At 40.0% G+C, this 18,083-nt stretch overlaps 1 long non-coding RNA gene across 1 annotated transcript; it reads left to right on the top strand.

The window, feature by feature from the left end:
* Window positions 1-9,948: 9,948 nt before the first annotated feature.
* Window positions 9,949-14,772, top strand: LOC146581492 (uncharacterized). Its single transcript, XR_014888519.1, has 3 exons — window positions 9,949-11,619; window positions 11,779-11,883; window positions 14,469-14,772. It is a non-coding gene; the product is annotated as an uncharacterized LOC146581492 (long non-coding RNA).
* The last annotated feature ends 3,311 nt before the right edge of the window (window positions 14,773-18,083 follow it).

Here is an 18,083-nt window from a genome sequence, read left to right as displayed (position 1 = left end):
ACTGAAAAGGAGGGGGGCAGGACCCCAGGGCATGCTTCAGGCCGTGGTTTACCCAGAACACCAGAACAGGAAAGTGATGAACAAACACACACACACACACACACACACACACACACACACACACACACGTCTACAAACACACAGATTCAGAATGAAGTGAAATACACACATATACACACACACACACACACACACACACAAACATACACACACACACACATTGGAATGCTGATTCACTGAGAAGTGATGCACACATACACATGCACACGCTTGTGCAATGAAGAGTGATCCACACACACACACACACACGCTGATGCAATGAAGAATGCTTTGCTTATGCTGATATGCAAAATGCTGCACACAAACATCCCAATGCATAATTTTTATGAGGAGCCATTGATTACCATTAAATACTTAGAATGTGTTATATGTCACCCAGAGGGCATTTATGTAGATTTTAGGAATAAGCTCTAAAACGGTTTGGTTATGAAAACAATGTCTGTGCGTGATGTCTGTTTATGGCTCAAGGCCTTGACTGAATTCTTTGCTGTGCTTCACACAGCCCTGATGAGGAACAGTGGCACAGAGTCAAGATGATGAATTAATAGTGTAAGTTTAGGTCGGAGTACGGCATTTTCTGTGATTGAGATTTAATTCAAGGAGGAACGAAAGGTGTTACAGCACCTGAGGTTCTCATTCCCACACAATATTGTCCCGGCAGGAAGCAAAATGTTCCTGTGAATTTCTGGTTGATTGTTTGGTTTTGCTTAGCGCTAGCTTGATTTTATCAGTGAGCTTTGGCTTGTGTTCTTTCTCGTAAGCGAGAGAGGGATAGTTTTATGCTTGGACATGTCTGCAACGGGCCCTAGTTTGTGTTATTGTTAGTAGTGTTTTGTTGGTTACGTCTGTTTTCGTTTTTGTTACAGTGCACTGAAGAAAAAACATCTGAGAGGTGTGATCCACCGGTGGTGATATGGTGATATTTTGTGAGTTCATGATTTAACAATCAGCTCTTTAAACCAGGCCTGAAAGATTGAAATTTAAAGCGCTATAAAATATTATTACTGTAAACAGTTGCAAAGTGTGCTTCTCCATGATTGTAATTGGCTTGGGAGAAATTCACTTATAGGGAACACTGAGAAGTTCTGAGTCTAAAAGGATTGCACCGAGTCAATCCGGTCCAAAAAACAACAAGGAATTGTTTTCCTTTAAAATGATGACGTCATCTTTCTGGTGATGGAGGCTCGAATAGGTTGCGCGGGAGACTCCATTATCAGCAACATCTGGTATGAATGTGTGTGGAGGTATGCATGTGACTGGACTGTGATGGACGGACTGGAAGCTTTGACTGACTTGATACTGAGACAATGACTGCACCCACTTTAGGATTAGTAAATGCCAATAAACAATTCACCCAGCCGACAAGAGAAGGGTGGATGCTTCGCGTTGTTTTGTTTTGTTTTTTCAGGAGCAGGAGGATAAGAGAGACTGGAGGAGGAGACTCTAGCTTCACATAAGTATGAACTGCAGACTTAACACTGTGGTTGCTAATTTTGAGTTACTGATGTTTGCATTAAGAAAACTGTGCTATATTAGCTGTGTTTGGACTAAGGTATCATGTTATATTATTGGGAATGCCAAATGCTACAGTGGAGAAGACTTTTGATACCACTCATGACTGGAATATGTTATTATTAACCATAGCAGGCCACTGTAAAAAGTCAATTAAATTTTATAGAGGAAAATCGCCAAAACCTTAACAATACCTATGAATGACTGGCCACATTCAGAATAGAGATATGCCATAACAAACATTGGTCCACGTGATTTAGGTTCTCACTTGAAATAGTAAGTTATTAGATGTAGAATATAATTGACAGGGACATTTGATAGGATGTGGTACTGCAAAAGAACAAGAGCAAAGTAAAGAAAGAAAACCTATTGTGTTTAGTTTGGATAAATTCAAATTAAAATGTACCATTATGCTCAGAGGATCAATATGAAATTCAATATATGCTAATTTTGTAGGAAGTACATGACTGATAACTGTTCTGTCCTGAGCTTTTGTTTCTATAGCACCCACTTGACTACACCAACAGTTTCTCGCCACCAACAGGGGGTATTTGCAAAGAATAGGGCGCAGATATCATCAAAACTGGGAAAGGTAAGCCCTGAAGGGGGTGATGACACCATAACTTTCACTTATGGTCAAATTCTTAAAATTTAACCCCAAACTGGAAAATTCTTCAAACATTTAGAGACAGAGTGGATAAACATAATGTCGCAAACCACATAAGGATGGAGCATTTGAATCAATAAGATGGTGAAATAACACGCAGTAAAATGTGGATCATGTTGATTATGTTGATTATGTTTATTCCAGTGTGCAGAGGAGTCAATTCCCTTCACAAAGTTTATAAATTCACTTGAACCAAAATTAGGAGCACCCGGTGCTGCAAGAGTTAATAGTCACAATACCCAAGGATAAGCACAAGAGCATGACTGATATGATGGGACTGGGATTTTGCTACACTTAATTATTGCAGACACAACTAAAACTATAACTGTAACTAATCAAAACTAAACTAAACTAGCAAACAATTGGTAAAAACTGATTAAAACTGATATAAAATTGAAAATCTGAAGTCGAAGCTAAATAAAAATAAAAACTGATGAAAATTGCAAAACTATTACAACCCTGGTCCAGACTAAGATGGCGTTGGACATCTTCAGGGCAGAAAAGGGTTGGTGTGACCAAGGTGTGGTTTGGCTTGTTGTATGTACATTTCAAAATGTTACAGCTCTGGATGGACCAGTTACCAGGGCATGCAAGGATGACAGACTTTATTACATGAGGAGAAGGGACATTTTCAGGATTGAAGATCCTCTGAGATGACAAGGCTGGAGCAACGGTACTCGAGAGAAGAATTTCTGATACTTTCTGAGATATGATGTCACCAACCTTCTCTTTTAAGTGTCTAGCTCCAATGAATTGACACATGGGAGTGTGTCAAAAAGGGGGAGTTGAGTCCGAACATCAAACAATGGTTTTATGAACATCTTATGACGTTATTTCTGTGTTTAATAAATTAGCTATGGTAAAACTTAAGCTTATAATGTGTTAGACTTAGAAAGGGTTCACTAATTTTTGATTTCTTTTACACACACATAGATTATGATTAGAATAAGTCCCTGGGTCAGAGAGTCCTGAACATAATATTTTAAGCCAAATTTGAATCATTAGAACAACAATGGATAACAATATTAGATTATTAAGCCTAGGGAGAGAGGTGTTTTGGTTTTCTGTCTCTTGCAGAGAAAGGAACAGACACCAGACGGGGACCCGGAGATATGAGGACCCTTCACAGCAGAGACAGATGTAGGGACTGCCGAGACAGCAACTGGGGTCAAGTGTCATGGCGTTTGGGCTCCTGGAGAACATGGATCCCACAAACACAGCAATAACCATGAAGGGGTTGGCGAAAACCAGGAACACCAGACCAACGAGGTTCAAGAGGCTCTTGGCAAAAAGGGGGACACGCCGGTGACCCCAAAACACACAGATCTTTGTTTGAAATCGGGGCAGAATAATCCCCAGAACTGTGCAATGACTAAAGGGTGGTCTAACCCCGGAGGTCGAAGTAAGAAGCTGAGAATCACCCAACTGGAAGACACTGGTAGCTGCAGCAATAAAAATAAAGGTTAAAAGCTCCTTAGACAGAGGTTCTAGTCTAAGTACATTTGAAAGGTATAAGGGGGCATTAAAATGGGAGTGGAAAACTGGAGCACCAAAATAAAGCTGTGGGAAAATTGGGAATGATGGGAGTGTCATCTGTAACTGCTGTTATGGTTGTAAATCTAACTTTGCTTGCATCTGAACTGCGTGAACACAGAGGTCATCCCACATATGGTCCACCCGTTAAAGGGGGACAGAGGGCCTCAGGATCAAGAAGACCTGGACCTTGCAAATGCTGGAGTGCATGTTGTAAGTGATCTCTTTCAGAGATCAAAAGGGGGAATTGTTAGATTATTCTGTTATTATATGTTACCTTATATATGTAATCAAAGTAGTTGAATTAGAATACTGCTGTAGATCACATTATACCCTTTAATATAGAGTGTGTGATCTGTATGTAGTTTAGTTCTCATTATACTTTTGAGTTAACAGAACATATTCACATATTAGTTCATTAGATAAATGTGCATCACTCTGTATCCTTGATCTGCTGGGAATGTGTTACACTGTTTTCTTGACATGCTTAATTGTTGAATCATGAAGAGAAGGTTGTAAGCAGGAGACTCTGTGTCTAAAGACAGGGGAGATAGACCACATTCCACACCCCCACCTTACAGAGAGCAGAGAAACAACTGCCGAGGTCATAACTTAGGCGCTGTAACAGAGAAAGAATGTGATGTTTTGGCTTTTACGACTAGCTGGGGGCCACTAGAGACTATAAAAAGCTGAGCAACCCGTCACCATTTTGAGACATGTGCCTGACCCTCTGGTAGCATCTCTCCCGTCCGGACGTTGTAATGCTCTGACTGTTGAATTGTATGGAAATAAATGATTGTTGATTGAGCATTGATACACCGAGTATTGTCCTTCCTTCAGCCCAAAGATTCAAAGAATTGGGAGATTTCAACAGCTGACAGTTGTCACGGATGACACTACTGATTCGGCCCTCTTCAGTCCCGAAAGCATCTGCATTGTCGTTGAGGATGAAATACTTGTGAATGGTCCCACAAATCTGGCTGAGTCATTTCTCCTGCTCTTTGGGTACATCTATGCACTAGACCTACAATACCCAAAGAAACTTGAGCTTACATTCACATTTATCCAGAAGGTTGTGATGTGCCTTGAGGACAACAAACCACTGAAAGGGCGTCTACTGATGCTGAAGAATGATTTGTTCAATGAGTGAATCACTCAGAATGGACTACTTGTTGAGCTGAGTATTGAGGAAGCCTTTTTTGTTTGTTTTTTTCCTAATCATTTGCCTCTTCTACCTCACATTTAAGATGAATGACTGTTCAGTTCATGCACTATTCATGTTTAATGTTCTGTTGCCTAATACGTAAATGCACTGCCTTGATGTTTGTTCCCTATAAGTACAGCAGTGGAAACAGTACTGTTTTTTTTATGTATTTTTAAAAAAGAAAGTGAGCTGCAGCTGTCAAGGTACAGTAAGTGTTAAATGCCTCAATGTTCTAATAGCTGCAATTGCTGTTAATACTGAAAATGTTATTGAATTTTAGAATTGAGATGGAGACCCTTGGAGTCTTTTTTCTCTTGTTTTATTTATGAAGCACTTTTTTATGAGTGAGCTCTGTTGTTTGTGCCTTTTTGAAAGCACATTGTGTTTAATAAAAAGTTGTTAAATTGTTAGTGTTGTTACTTTCATGTTTTCTAACACTTTTAGCTGATTATAATTTACTGGGCAAACAGTTTAGAATTATTTGTAAGTGTATTTCCCACAGTATTTTAAAAATATTGAAGATTTTAAGTGTTATTTCCCATATTATAAGTTAGAAAATATGAAAAAGTTTGAGTTTATTTCCCACATCGTATGAGTTGCAATATGTAAAATATTTTGAGTGTATTTCCCACCTTAATTAAGTTGAAAAATATTGAACATTTTGAGTTTATTACTCCCTAATTATAAGTTGAGGAATATCAACATTTATGAGTTAACATTGAGGTAATTTAAGGCAACTGCAACTATAATTTTTATTTTAGTTAAACTTAAAACTTTTAAAAACATCACTAAAAAATTGTTGTGTAATCTGTTACACAACAATTTTTGAGTTCTGTGAACTTATTAGGTTTTACAGTGTATGAGCTTATTTCATTTGTAATTAATTGGTAATTCAGGCAGTTACAAATATTTATTGGCAGATGCAAACATAACCCACCTGAGGTTTGCAGAATGAACAGAGTCAAAACCAGAGTTTTTAAGGTTGGTTAAATCACAGAGCTTCACAAACAAGTGTAAACACCATTATCATAATAAATGGAAAATCTCTCTGGGATTTCTTTAGTTCATTTATGAGGTTCAACTTTCCAGGATGGAAAAAATCATTCAAGACAGAAATGTTTTGCATCCAGTAAAATGTAACTTTTCACCACTTCCAGAACAATTAGAAACAACCGATGGGCACACTGTGAATAAAGATTAATGGGTTCTGTTATAAGATGTGTTGAACGTCAGACTTTTCAGCGTCACAAAGGCGGCTCTTCTTTAACATGGCAAAATCAACATACTAAATGCATTACATGGTCAGCAGTAATATTAATACAGTAACCTTTAAGCGCCAGACATATTATCTACTGAAGGAATATGTTTTAAATGTGTGACTTCTTAAGCTGTACCTCACTAACACTGCTGACTGAAGCCCAGCTGTAAATTTGCAGTAGCACAAACTGTATAAGCCACGTTGTGATAGGAATTTACTTGATAACTGATAACATCTATCAACCACACACTGTCTCTGATATAGGTGCAAGAAAAATCACCGTCTGAACTGTGCAAGACAACATGAGCAGCTATGAAAAGCAGGCGCCTCTATGTGACAGACTGCACCAGGAAATGAGAAGAAAACACACACACGGAAAAATACCGAGAAAAAAAAACATAGCGAAGCTGACAAAGGCATCAAATGACACCTGTGAGGTGACCAACATATGTAAGCTGAAGAACGACTTTATAGGTTTTCAACGCCTGTGATGCTTTTGTTCAGTACTGCGTGACTTTGAAGAAGAAAAAGGAAGAAAGAAAGAAAAACAATCTCAACTTTAGTTTTTTTACCAAACAAGACCTGAGTTTGTTAAACTTTTGGACAAACTGTACATAATAATCAAGTACAGCGCGTGTCATTCATTTCAACATTCATGACTTAATTTTAACTTATAGAACAACAATAGTAATAATTGTGTCTTGGACACACAGTTATTACAGACACAAGACAAACTGCTTTGGTTTATTAGGATTAATCCAGTGTGTGTGTGAGATGGAGTGCTTGGTTAGAAATGTGAATGAAGAAAAATAAATAAATGAATGAATAAAACTGAGTGAATAATAATACAAACAACAGGAATCGATCTATCTACAGTGCTATCTGTTAAATATATAATACTTAAACAGTTATAGAGCACTATCCTAGAAAGGCACTCCTAACAGTGCTTATGCATCTAGCCCAGAAAACATGTTACTGTGAGAGGACGCCTGGGCAAATTATCAGGGTAGGTCAAGCAACTCAGTAAATAAATTAAGTAATTAATTCTGGGATATCAGAATTCTTTTCTCTTACATCTTTTTTTAGGTTTAGAAGTACAGGGAGTGCAGAATTATTAGGCAAATGAGTATTTTGTCCACATCATCCTCTTCATGCATGTTGTCTTACTCCAAGCTGTATAGGCTCGAAAGCCTACTACCAATTAAGCATATTAGGTGATGTGCATCTCTGTAATGAGAAGGGGTGTGGTCTAATGACATCAACACCCTATATGAGGTGTGCATAATTATTAGGCAACGTCCTTTCCTTTGGCAAAATGGGTCAAAAGAAGGACTTGACAGGCTCAGAAAAGTCAAAAACAGTGAGATATCTTGCAGAGGGATGCAGCAGTCTCAAAATTGCAAAGCTTCTGAAGCGTGATCATCAAACAATCAAGCGTTTCATTCAAAACAGTCAACAGGGTCGCAAGAAGCGTGTGGAAAAACCAAGGCGCAAAATAACTGCCCATGAACTGAGAAAAGTCAAGCGTGCAGCTGCCAAGATGCCACTTGCCACCAGTTTGGCCATATTTCAGAGCTGCAACATCACTGGAGTGCCCAAAAGCACAAGGTGTGCAATACTCAGAGACATGGCCAAGGTAAGAAAGGCTGAAAGACGACCACCACTGAACAAGACACACAAGCTGAAACGTCAAGACTGGGCCAAGAAATATCTCAAGACTGGTTTTTCTAAGGTTTTATGGACTGATGAAATGAGAGTGAGTCTTGATGGGCCAGATGGATGGGCCCGTGGCTGGATTGGTAAAGGGCAGAGAGCTCCAGTCCGACTCAGACGCCAGCAAGGTGGAGGTGGAGTACTGGTTTGGGCTGGTATCATCAAAGATGAGCTTGTGGGGCCTTTTCGGGTTGAGGATGGAGTCAAGCTCAACTCCCAGTCCTACTGCCAGTTTCTGGAAGACACCTTCTTCAAGCAGTGGTACAGGAAGAAGTCTGCATCCTTCAAGAAAAACATGATTTTCATGCAGGACAATGCTCCATCACACACGTCCAAGTACTCCACAGCGTGGCTGGCAAGAAAGGGTATAAAAGAAGAAAAACTAATGACATGGCCTCCTTGTTCACCTGATCTGAACCCCATTGAGAACCTGTGGTCCATCATCAAATGTGAGATTTACAAGGAGGGAAAACAGTACACCTCTCTGAACAGTGTCTGGGAGGCTGTGGTTGCTGCTGCACGCAATGTTGATGGTGAACAGATCAAAACACTGACAGAATCCATGGATGGCAGGCTTTTGAGTGTCCTTGCAAAGAAAGGTGGCTATATTGGTCGCTGATTTGTTTTTGTTTTGTTTTTGAATGTCAGAAATGTATATTTGTGAATGTGGAGATGTTATATTGGTTTCACTGGTAAAAATAAATAATTGAAATGGGTATATATTTGTTTTTTGTTAAGTTGCCTAATAATTATGCACAGTAATAGTCACCTGCACACACAGATATCCCCCTAAAATAGCTAAAACTACAAACAAACTAAAAACTACTTCCACAAACATTCAGCTTTGATATTAATGAGTTTTTTGGGTTCATTGAGAACATGGTTGTTGTTCAATAATAAAATTATTCCTCAAAAATACAACTTGCCTAATAATTCTGCACTCCCTGTATAAGAATTGTGGACCACTCATAGGCCACAGGGAACACTAGCAAATTAAATATTCTTTCTACATTGGTGTGTAATTTACAGGACAAATGGGTGGATGGAGGGATGGATACACTGACACAACTAGATAATGTTGATATAACTATAACAACAACAATAATAATAATAATAATAATAATAATAATTTTATTTGAAAGCACCTTTCAAGGCACCCAAGGATTGCTTAATCAAGACTCTACAAGAATTCTAACAATTCATAAATTTTGACATCTGCATATATTTGAGAACTGTTTCTGTGGGGAAAAGAAAATATTGCACTTGTTAGGTGCACAAGATGACATGAACTGTGCAATCATAGTTTACCCAAATTAACTTGTACTGTGAAAGAACAAGCAAAGCCACATGTGGCCGCTGAACTATGAGATACAGACTGTGGCTGGCTACTCGTCTGCTTGCAACGGCCCCCCAAACCTGTTTACTCAGTACGCACATCAATTTTGCTATCAACAGGATCTGTAGCTTTTTCACAAGAAGCCTTCCCCTGTCAGGACTGTTTTATTTTGACTTGTTGAATAAGTGTAGGCACTACCCGCAGCCAGGCTGACAATAAGAAAAGATTGTGCAGTAATTTGGGTTAAAAGATACTGAATTATGCCTTACAAATGTGTATCACATGCCACACACTGCACACACAGACACTTTGTATGCAACTTGTATCTACACCAGTAGCTTTGACAAAATGATATTGCATACAGATAAGAATAAGATGTATTAAACTGCTTCCTCACATCTGCTTCATGAATATGAAGAGTTGTGGTGGGAGGAGGTGGTGTGAAATCCTCCTTGGTGTGGGGTTTGGAGGGAGGTGTTGTAGGTGAAGTGTTTGATGGGGGTGATGGCTCTATGGAGGGGGGAGAGGTGGGGGAATGAGTGTCCAAAGTGTCTCTATTGTTGGGGCCGTTGGAGGTGTGAAGGCTGCCTGATGGCTCGTCAAAACGGCAGTAAAAGTCGTTGAGGGTGTTGGCTAAGAGCAAGTCATCAGTGGAGTGGGGGGTTTTAGGCTTGTAGTTGGTGATATTCCTAAAACCTTTCCACACAGAGGCCGAGTCATTCTCTGAGATCTGCTGCTGCATCTTCTCAGAGTGCTGATGTTTAGCAACGTCCACTTCTTTAGTGAACCTGTACTTGGCCTCTCTGTAGCAGTCCCTGTCTCCGCTTCTGAACGCCTTTCTCTTTTCCAGCCACAGCTTTTTGAGTTTAGGAGTAAACCAGGGTTTGTCATTGTTATAACTCACCCTGGTGCGTGATGGCACAATGCTGTCCTCACAGAAGTGGATATAGGAGGTGACAGTGTCCGTAAACTCATCCAAGCTGTTAGAAGCAGCCTTCAATCATGGACCTAACTGTAGGGTGAGGAGCTCATTCATCTGAGAGGTGATCAGATTAACTGAGATGTATTGTGCTGTTCTACAAATCATAATGGCGGAGATAATGGTGGAATAGTTTTTGATAGCAAAGCTGTTCTCTGGATATATCCTATTCTCCACCTGTTTCTCAACTCTCACTCAGAGAGCTGCATTTACACTGTTTTATTCTGGCTAGCATGTTACTCCCTACCTCGCGCTGCGTCAACAGGTCTGCTGGTTTTTTAACCTCAAATTTCACATCCTCATTTAACGTTTGATAGTGTTTCAGTAGATAAAGGTGAATGGCTTGGACATTAATTGAGCTGTGGTTTGGGGGAGGCCTCGAAGGGGACTGGTGACGGCTCCCGATGTACAAAATAGAAGAGAAGAAGTTGAAAAGGCGAGGGAGGGTGTGAACTGGGGGAACATATCCGGTCGTTCAGTCTGCTGTAGTTACATCCTAAGGTTTTAAAAACTGAGCTTAAATAAATGATTAGAGGTAATAAAAGCCGAGGGAGGTCAACGGTGATCACTGACTGTTTTAGGAGCTTTTTGAGATTAAATAGAAGAAAATACAAAACATTAAACATGTTAACAACACAAAAGCCATATTAAACGCAGACTACTTTAGGCCCGGAAGTAGGATTCGTCACGTCATCGCTTAACGACCGGACATTGATCAGAACCGGAAGGAGCATGTTTGGAGGTGTGGTCCCACTCCTGAAATTCCAATACTTCCAATTTGCTATACTGTTGGCAGAAAGCTGGTTGATACTGAAATGAACTGATTGCAACTTTATATAAAAACTAGTGTGGTTGCATCATGCAATTTTTATATTCTGCAAAATATTAGTTTAATCAGAAAGTGAAACTCTTCAGATTAAGAGTATCTATAGTAAGAGCAGTGGCAGAAGAAACCAGAACTCCCAGTGAACACCCACGTAAGCAAACTCTACACAAAGAGGTCCACTCTGGGGTAACCCAGGAACAGCAACAGCAACGGTGGTCATTACTGAGCCACCATGCCGCCCTCATTTGTGTTGATTAAAAAATGCCACAGATTACTCTGTTTAGAACTCAGTCTTCTATTATTAAAGTCAAATCAGGTTTGAAAGTGTCGGTCAAGGATGCATTCAGATGAGAAAAACGTCATGGTGTGCAAGTCAATATTTCTTTTGGTGTCTCATTATCAATCCAGATGAAATTTTAATGTTGCCATTTTCCACTTCCATTCTGCTTGATCATTGTTTTAGGGAGGATCGCTGCCTCAGGAATGTTCAGAACATGTCCCTAGTTGATGGCAAAGACTTAGAGTTCTACAGTAAGTTGCTTCAGTGAACAACATACAGCATGTACACATGTAATCACATCAGTTACATCTGTCACTCAGGTGTGTGATGTTTGTCACAGTACAATTTGCATGCTCAGTTGATCAGAATTGTTATCCTCCCATCATGAATGCTTGTGTTTTGTTGCACAGTGAAAATTGCCAGTTCCTATCACAGGTTCCTGCAGACCTGCCCTGACTGTCTGCTCATGCACACCTACGATAAAGTAGCCAATCACCAATTGTTCTACTTGTTTGGTAAGTATGAGCAGTGATGGAGCATTTACTAAAAGAACTGACAAGTAAAACAGTAAAATATTTACTTGATGGACTATTCATTGTATATTTTAACTGTAATTAATGAGTTGTAGTCAACTGACAATTCTTTGGCTATTTCAAATAAGGGTGGAAGGGTGGACCACTTTGGCATTCAACTCATCATTTCTTTTAGTATCTCACTTTCCTATTTGTGAAGAAGTAAGAAAAGAATATAAAAATCCCCAAACCAATGAGAAACTAGTTGTAGAGCCCATTATGGATTTTCGCAAATGGATTTTTCTTCAACAAGTTAACTGATCAAGTGATTAATCATTTTAATATTCATCAACTAGACTATAATTGTCTTCCATCTAAATTGTAGCCATGTCTGAATACAAAGTAGCTTGAATTCAATCAGGGCTGGACTGGGACAAAAATCGTCCTGGGCATTTTGACTAGAGAACCACAAAGACATAAAACCTTTGAATGAAAACAAATGCTGTTGTGACAGTGATGTACACTGTCTTGTTGGTATATATGTATGATTTCTATACATTTTGCATCAGATGACCACTTTGGTTGTTTTGAGAATAATAGATTGCTGAATATACATTAGAGCTAAAGAGACTGTATTTTAGGGTGGCTTGCAAAATTATAATATGGAGTTTGCTAGTGTGTAAGAATACAAACAGAAAAGGCCTGGAATGTGAACAATGAACTGGGGTGCAGGGCAGGAGAAGAATTAACCCCCACCCCCAGGACAGAAGCAAGAGTTACTGCAAGAGTTACTGAGGGTGAGGGGCAGACAAATAACAAAAGGACACTACCTTAAAAGGAGATGGGGGTCAGGGTGTCAGCACCCCTGGCTACTGTACCAGTGTTTTTCCATTGTGGGGGTGTTTACTATAGGGGGAGGATACCAGAGACTAAAACTGTAGCTGTTGTGTTGAATTCTTGAGATCAGCCTTTAGAATAGGACTGCAAAGGACTGCAGTGTGCTGATCTCCAGATGTATCTGTAAGGAAAAATGGGTAACAAAAGGATTGTGTGAAACTTGGAAACATCTCTGCATGATCTCTACCAACACGAAAGGATCGGAGAGAGCGGCGTTGTCTCCCACAGTTGTAAGATTCAGACATTTTAAATGAGAATAAGAAAGAAAAGTATTTCTTTGTGCCCCCCTCCTCTCCCTCCTCTACTTGGCCCCCTGGCAAAACTTTGCTAGACCCGCCCCTGCACAGTTACCAGCTGTCAGCTACATTAAAAAAAAGGATGCTGGTGTTATTGGTCTCTCAGAAACAGTTCATAACTTCCCTTCACTCATGTCACCTATCATGTTTCTCCATCACCTGTTCAGCTCTGATGATCCAGTAAGGACATCTCCTGGTTTCATCTTCATGTTTCCCTCTCACCAGATAACCAACCTGACATCATGACCAGCAGCTTTACAGCTGTGGCTCCAACAAACATCAGCAGATCCTAGAAAGTAATATTAAATCAATTAAATAAATGATTTAATAAATAAATTAAATAAACAACTTATCAGGCTTTAACATGCTGCATGTATGTTTAGCGCAACATCCGCTGGTTTCCTCTTTCTGGCGCAAAGTGGGCGATAAACAAACAAGAGAGACGGGACCTGAGACAGAAAAGCCGATCATTGATCATTGATCAGTTTCATAACTGAAGTAGCAACAGGAGAGGGAGGGGGAGAGAGTGAGAGAAGAAGAAGCTGTGCAGCGGAGGACACAGATTAACTCCAGTTTTGTGTCTGTTTTTTTATTCTAGCTGAAGCACGGGACAAACTGCGTTCCTTTTCGCCTCAATACCATTTTCTTCTGTTTGAATGTGATGAGACTGCTTTCAGAGCCGTTGCCCAAACAAGGAGGAGAGTGTATCCGACCTCCTCGGCTGTAACTGTTCCAGCCCAGAGTCGATCATGACCAATTGGCCAATCGACCACCTGTCATTGTTTATACCGTTACAAAAAAACATAAAAACTAAAAGTCACCATCGCCCTTTGTGCCCGATACTCAGTCACAGTACTTCAAAAACACAATTACATTCCATTTCTGGGTTTAAAAAGTTCCCTGTCATTTTTTTTTTTATTTAGCAAAATTCAATTCACTTTTATTTATATAGTGCCAAATTGCAACAATAGTTGTCTCAACGTTCTTAAAAAAGAGTGAGAAAAGGACAAACAAAAGGTTGTTTTTACACCTGGCTGTGCAGACTGCCCTCCATGTGCTATACAGACTGAGTACTGGCCAATACATTTAGCTAACATGTCTGACTTCTGTTTGTTGTTATTTCATAAAATTGTTAAACAACACATCTGTGTTAATTGTAGCAGGTTTATATTGTAACAGATATTGTAACATTTAAGTAACCAGCAGGCTAACTGAAGCTGTCAAATAAGTGCAACATAGAGTAAACTCTTTTAAGTAGTGGAGGTAGTTCTTTAAGGAGGCAGCTGCCCGATCACACGAAACAAACAAAATACGCTTTAGGATTCAAACATCCTCGAACACTAGTGTGAGCACAATACATTCTAATGGTGCTTTTCCTGCTGTTGTTCTCTGCAGCGAGGAACAAGACTGTGACAGCTTCTGATTTAGAGACCTTCAGAAAACAAGGTGAATGCCTCAGGTTTCCCACGACACCCAAGTTTAACTACAACCCTAACAATGGTAAGCACCACATATCGTCTACATTGAAATAGAATATGAAATCAATCTGCTACATAACTTAAATGCAGTAGATTGCCCAGTGAGCAAGTTACTGATAGGTTCGTAGCATAAACCTATTGGCTGGAACGTTCAAGACAATTCTACTACACAGCAAAAGCAAGACACAAGTAGTCAAAGTTCTTTGTGTTACTCATGCATGAGGGAGAGGACTGGACGATAGTGATGGGTCGTTCGCGAATGAAATGGCTCTTAGAGCCGGCTCCTTGACGTGAACGACGCGAGCCGTCACGTGGGTTTTTTTTTTTCTTTCTCTCACCCTCTCTCGCACTTTTTTTCCGCTTCACTCTGCACGCGAGCCTTTTGCTTTACGCTGGGCAGAGGGGGGGAGGGTATGGAGCGGTAGTTACACACAGGAACAGAGCCAGAGGGAGAAAGAGAGAAAGAGAGCCAGGGACAACAACGTCACATTAGAAAGGTATAGTAATCATCCACAACTATTTTTGGTTGCAGATGATGAAGGATTCAGAAAGTTTATTCATGCAGGCCCATATGACAGAGAATATGCATGTTCTAGGCTAGGCACAGTGTTGAGCTTTTGTTATCATGTGGCTACACAAGCCAGCAAGTACCAACGACCGGATTTGATGTGTGGTAATAACAGGTAAATGAACTTTTTTTTAAATTATTTGAATATATATATGAGTGCCTGTGTATAAATACACAAACAATACACACATGCTTTCAATTGTGTAATTTAAGTGATCTAGTAGCTCTGCTTTGAAAGTTCAGTTCATGCTAGAAATGTGTTTTGGAGTTTGTACGTGTTTTGTCTCTAGGGGCCACCGCATATATTTATATATAAACATATATAAATAAAACCACTTTTTTTACGTTAGTAATTCCTTTTGTGCATAATTTTATATTATTGTTAATAATAAATTAATTAAAGCAACAAAACAAACTGAAGAGCCGGTTCGGAGCCGAAAGAGCCGGATCTCTAAAAAGAGCCGGAAATCCCATCACTACTGGACGAGCGCCGTTCCTTCGCTTGACCATAGGTTGCTCTCGTCCGCGCCCTCGTAACACTGCTCTTTTATTGAGGTTACATGAATGAACATATGAGTCTTACATAGGTATACATGTTTACATGTAGACAAAGAGTACCGTGTGTGTGTGTGTGTGGTCAAGATGTGACCCCATAAATGAATTCCCTAATCCTGCTGGTCTGGAAGTCCAGCCGTTCATCTAAACAAAAGGCAGTTAGACTAAAACAGATATACTTGTGTTTGCTATACCATGAAACAAAAAAAGAAGGTACGACCTCTTCTCGTGACCCCAGGATGTGAGTGTGTTTGCCAGAACACTCTGGAAGGCACACAGAGTCTTTACAGACTGCTAAGGATCAAACCTCTATCAATATGCAATTGATTATAAAACTCTAAGCATATATGAGTAAATATTTCTAAGCATAAATGACAACCTAATAATATAAACCTGACAGTTACCACACACTGAAAATGGTGTTGTAGAACAGGTTATCCCTGAACTTGTTTTAGCATTTCGGTTCATGAGTACAATAAAGCTTCAGAGGTGCTGGAAGATGGGGGTCTAATCATTTTTTGGCTGAAAGAAATCATCTCATACATCATGGACAATTTCTCAGTTGAGTGTGAGGAAGTAAAACTTAACATAAGGAGGTCTATAAAGAAAAGGCACAATACAATGTAAGCTTTGTTAGATTATTTGGTAGCTGTAACTCAGGAAGTACAGCATGTCATCTAATAGTTGGGAGGGTTTTTTTTTTTTTTTTTTGCTCTAATCAGTAGCCTATGCAATGTATCCTTGGTGAAGAAACTAAATGCTCTCCAATACATGAGGGATGCATCCAGTGAGGGATATTGTATAATCACTAGAAGTCCCAGACTTTTCTAACCCTCTGTCAGCCAAGTGGAAGCGAACTTGTCTAGTCTTTTCGCATCAATTCATATGTAAATTAGGTCGTTACCTGAGAATTCTGGAGGGGAGTGGGTGTGTGTGAATGATTGCTGATGTCTAACTGCCAACTGCCTCTTTGTGTGTGTGTGGGGGGGGGGGACGACTTCCTTTTGTGTTGAGGTGGATATAATCTCACTGCATTTAGCCTAATCCTTCATTGCCCTGAAGAATTCTGTGGTGTACGAACCTCCTCTCCAAGGAAAGAAAATGCAGCAGGCCTTGGAAATGATCCTGAGTGAAGTCAACCCTTGTGACTCGGATGGAGAAGACCTAGAACTTCAGCCGGATTCGGACTCGGAGCTGTCTGATCAGTCTTCAGGTTAGATTTCATTTCATATTATTTCCAATTTCATTTCAAACAAGTAAGTGAAAAATACTAAAAAAGCAGAGCAGGATTAGGGTTAGCTAGTAACCCTAACTCTAGTTGTATCTTTTTATTTAGGAAGACATTTCATATCATTTCCTATTTCATTTCAAACAAGTAAGTGGATGTAGTAAGTAAGATATTTCAGACATTATTCTGATACAGATGAGGAGATACTGGAATTATAATTAGTATCTATGCATGCATTTGTAATTTCGTTTGACCTTCCCATTGCTCACAGTTTGAATTTGTTCACACTGCAGATGAGGAGACTGCTTCTCCACCTAAAAAGAGAGCTTGTTTGGGGACTGAGACAGCAAAAGATGGCACAGTGTGGCGTGAAGAACATGTGGGGACCCGTCTCCCTTTCACCCCAATAGAACCGTACGCTGCAGATGGAGAGCCAACGGCTAAGGCCAGGAAAAGTATCTCGAGTCGCCTTCAGAGCTTCCTGTGTTTCATCACTCTTGACATGCTTCGTAGCATTCAAGAATGGACTATTCAACATGCACAGGAAACGGAGCATGTTCATTGGTTCATGGACCTCCCTGAACTAATGGCATTTATTGCAATTGTGATCTTGCGGGGGGTTTGCAGGCTTCCATCTCTAAATGACTGCTGGTCAGCAAACCTGGGAAACCCACAGATCATTGGAATTATGGCACGAAACCGCTTCAAAGAAATCATGCAACACCTACGCTTTGATGACAAGTCCACCCGCAGTGATCGAGCAAAGACTGATAAGTTCGCTGCAATTTCCAGTGTGTGGGGATCATTTGTCACCAACTGCATCACGTGCTACAACCCTGGTCTACATATCACCGTTGATGAGCAGCTTTTCCCATCAAAGACTCAGTGCTGTTTCCTGCAGTATATTGCAAGTAAGCCGGACAAGTTTGGGATCAAGTTTTGGGTGGCCTGCGACCTAAAATCCAAGTACATTTGCAATGTCTTCCCATATCTTGGCAAGGACCCCAATCGTCCCAGTGGGGAGAGACTTTCTGAAAATGTAGTAATGAGGCTGATGGAACCATTCCTAGACAAGGGCAGAAATGTTACCACGGACAATTTCTTCACATCGCTTTCACTGGCACAAAAACTTCTTGGACGGAAAACCACCATCCTCGGCACAGTCAACAAGATTCGCAGGG

Source organism: Mchenga conophoros, linkage group LG2, assembly GCF_057382185.1.
Source record: "Mchenga conophoros isolate Kocher_MC1m ecotype Shallow Benthic linkage group LG2, M_conophoros_male_GT1.1, whole genome shotgun sequence".
NCBI classification, from domain to species: domain Eukaryota; kingdom Metazoa; phylum Chordata; class Actinopteri; order Cichliformes; family Cichlidae; genus Mchenga; species Mchenga conophoros.
The sequence above is the reverse complement of the archived record's forward strand: the minus strand, read 5'-3'. Positions and strand labels throughout refer to the sequence as shown.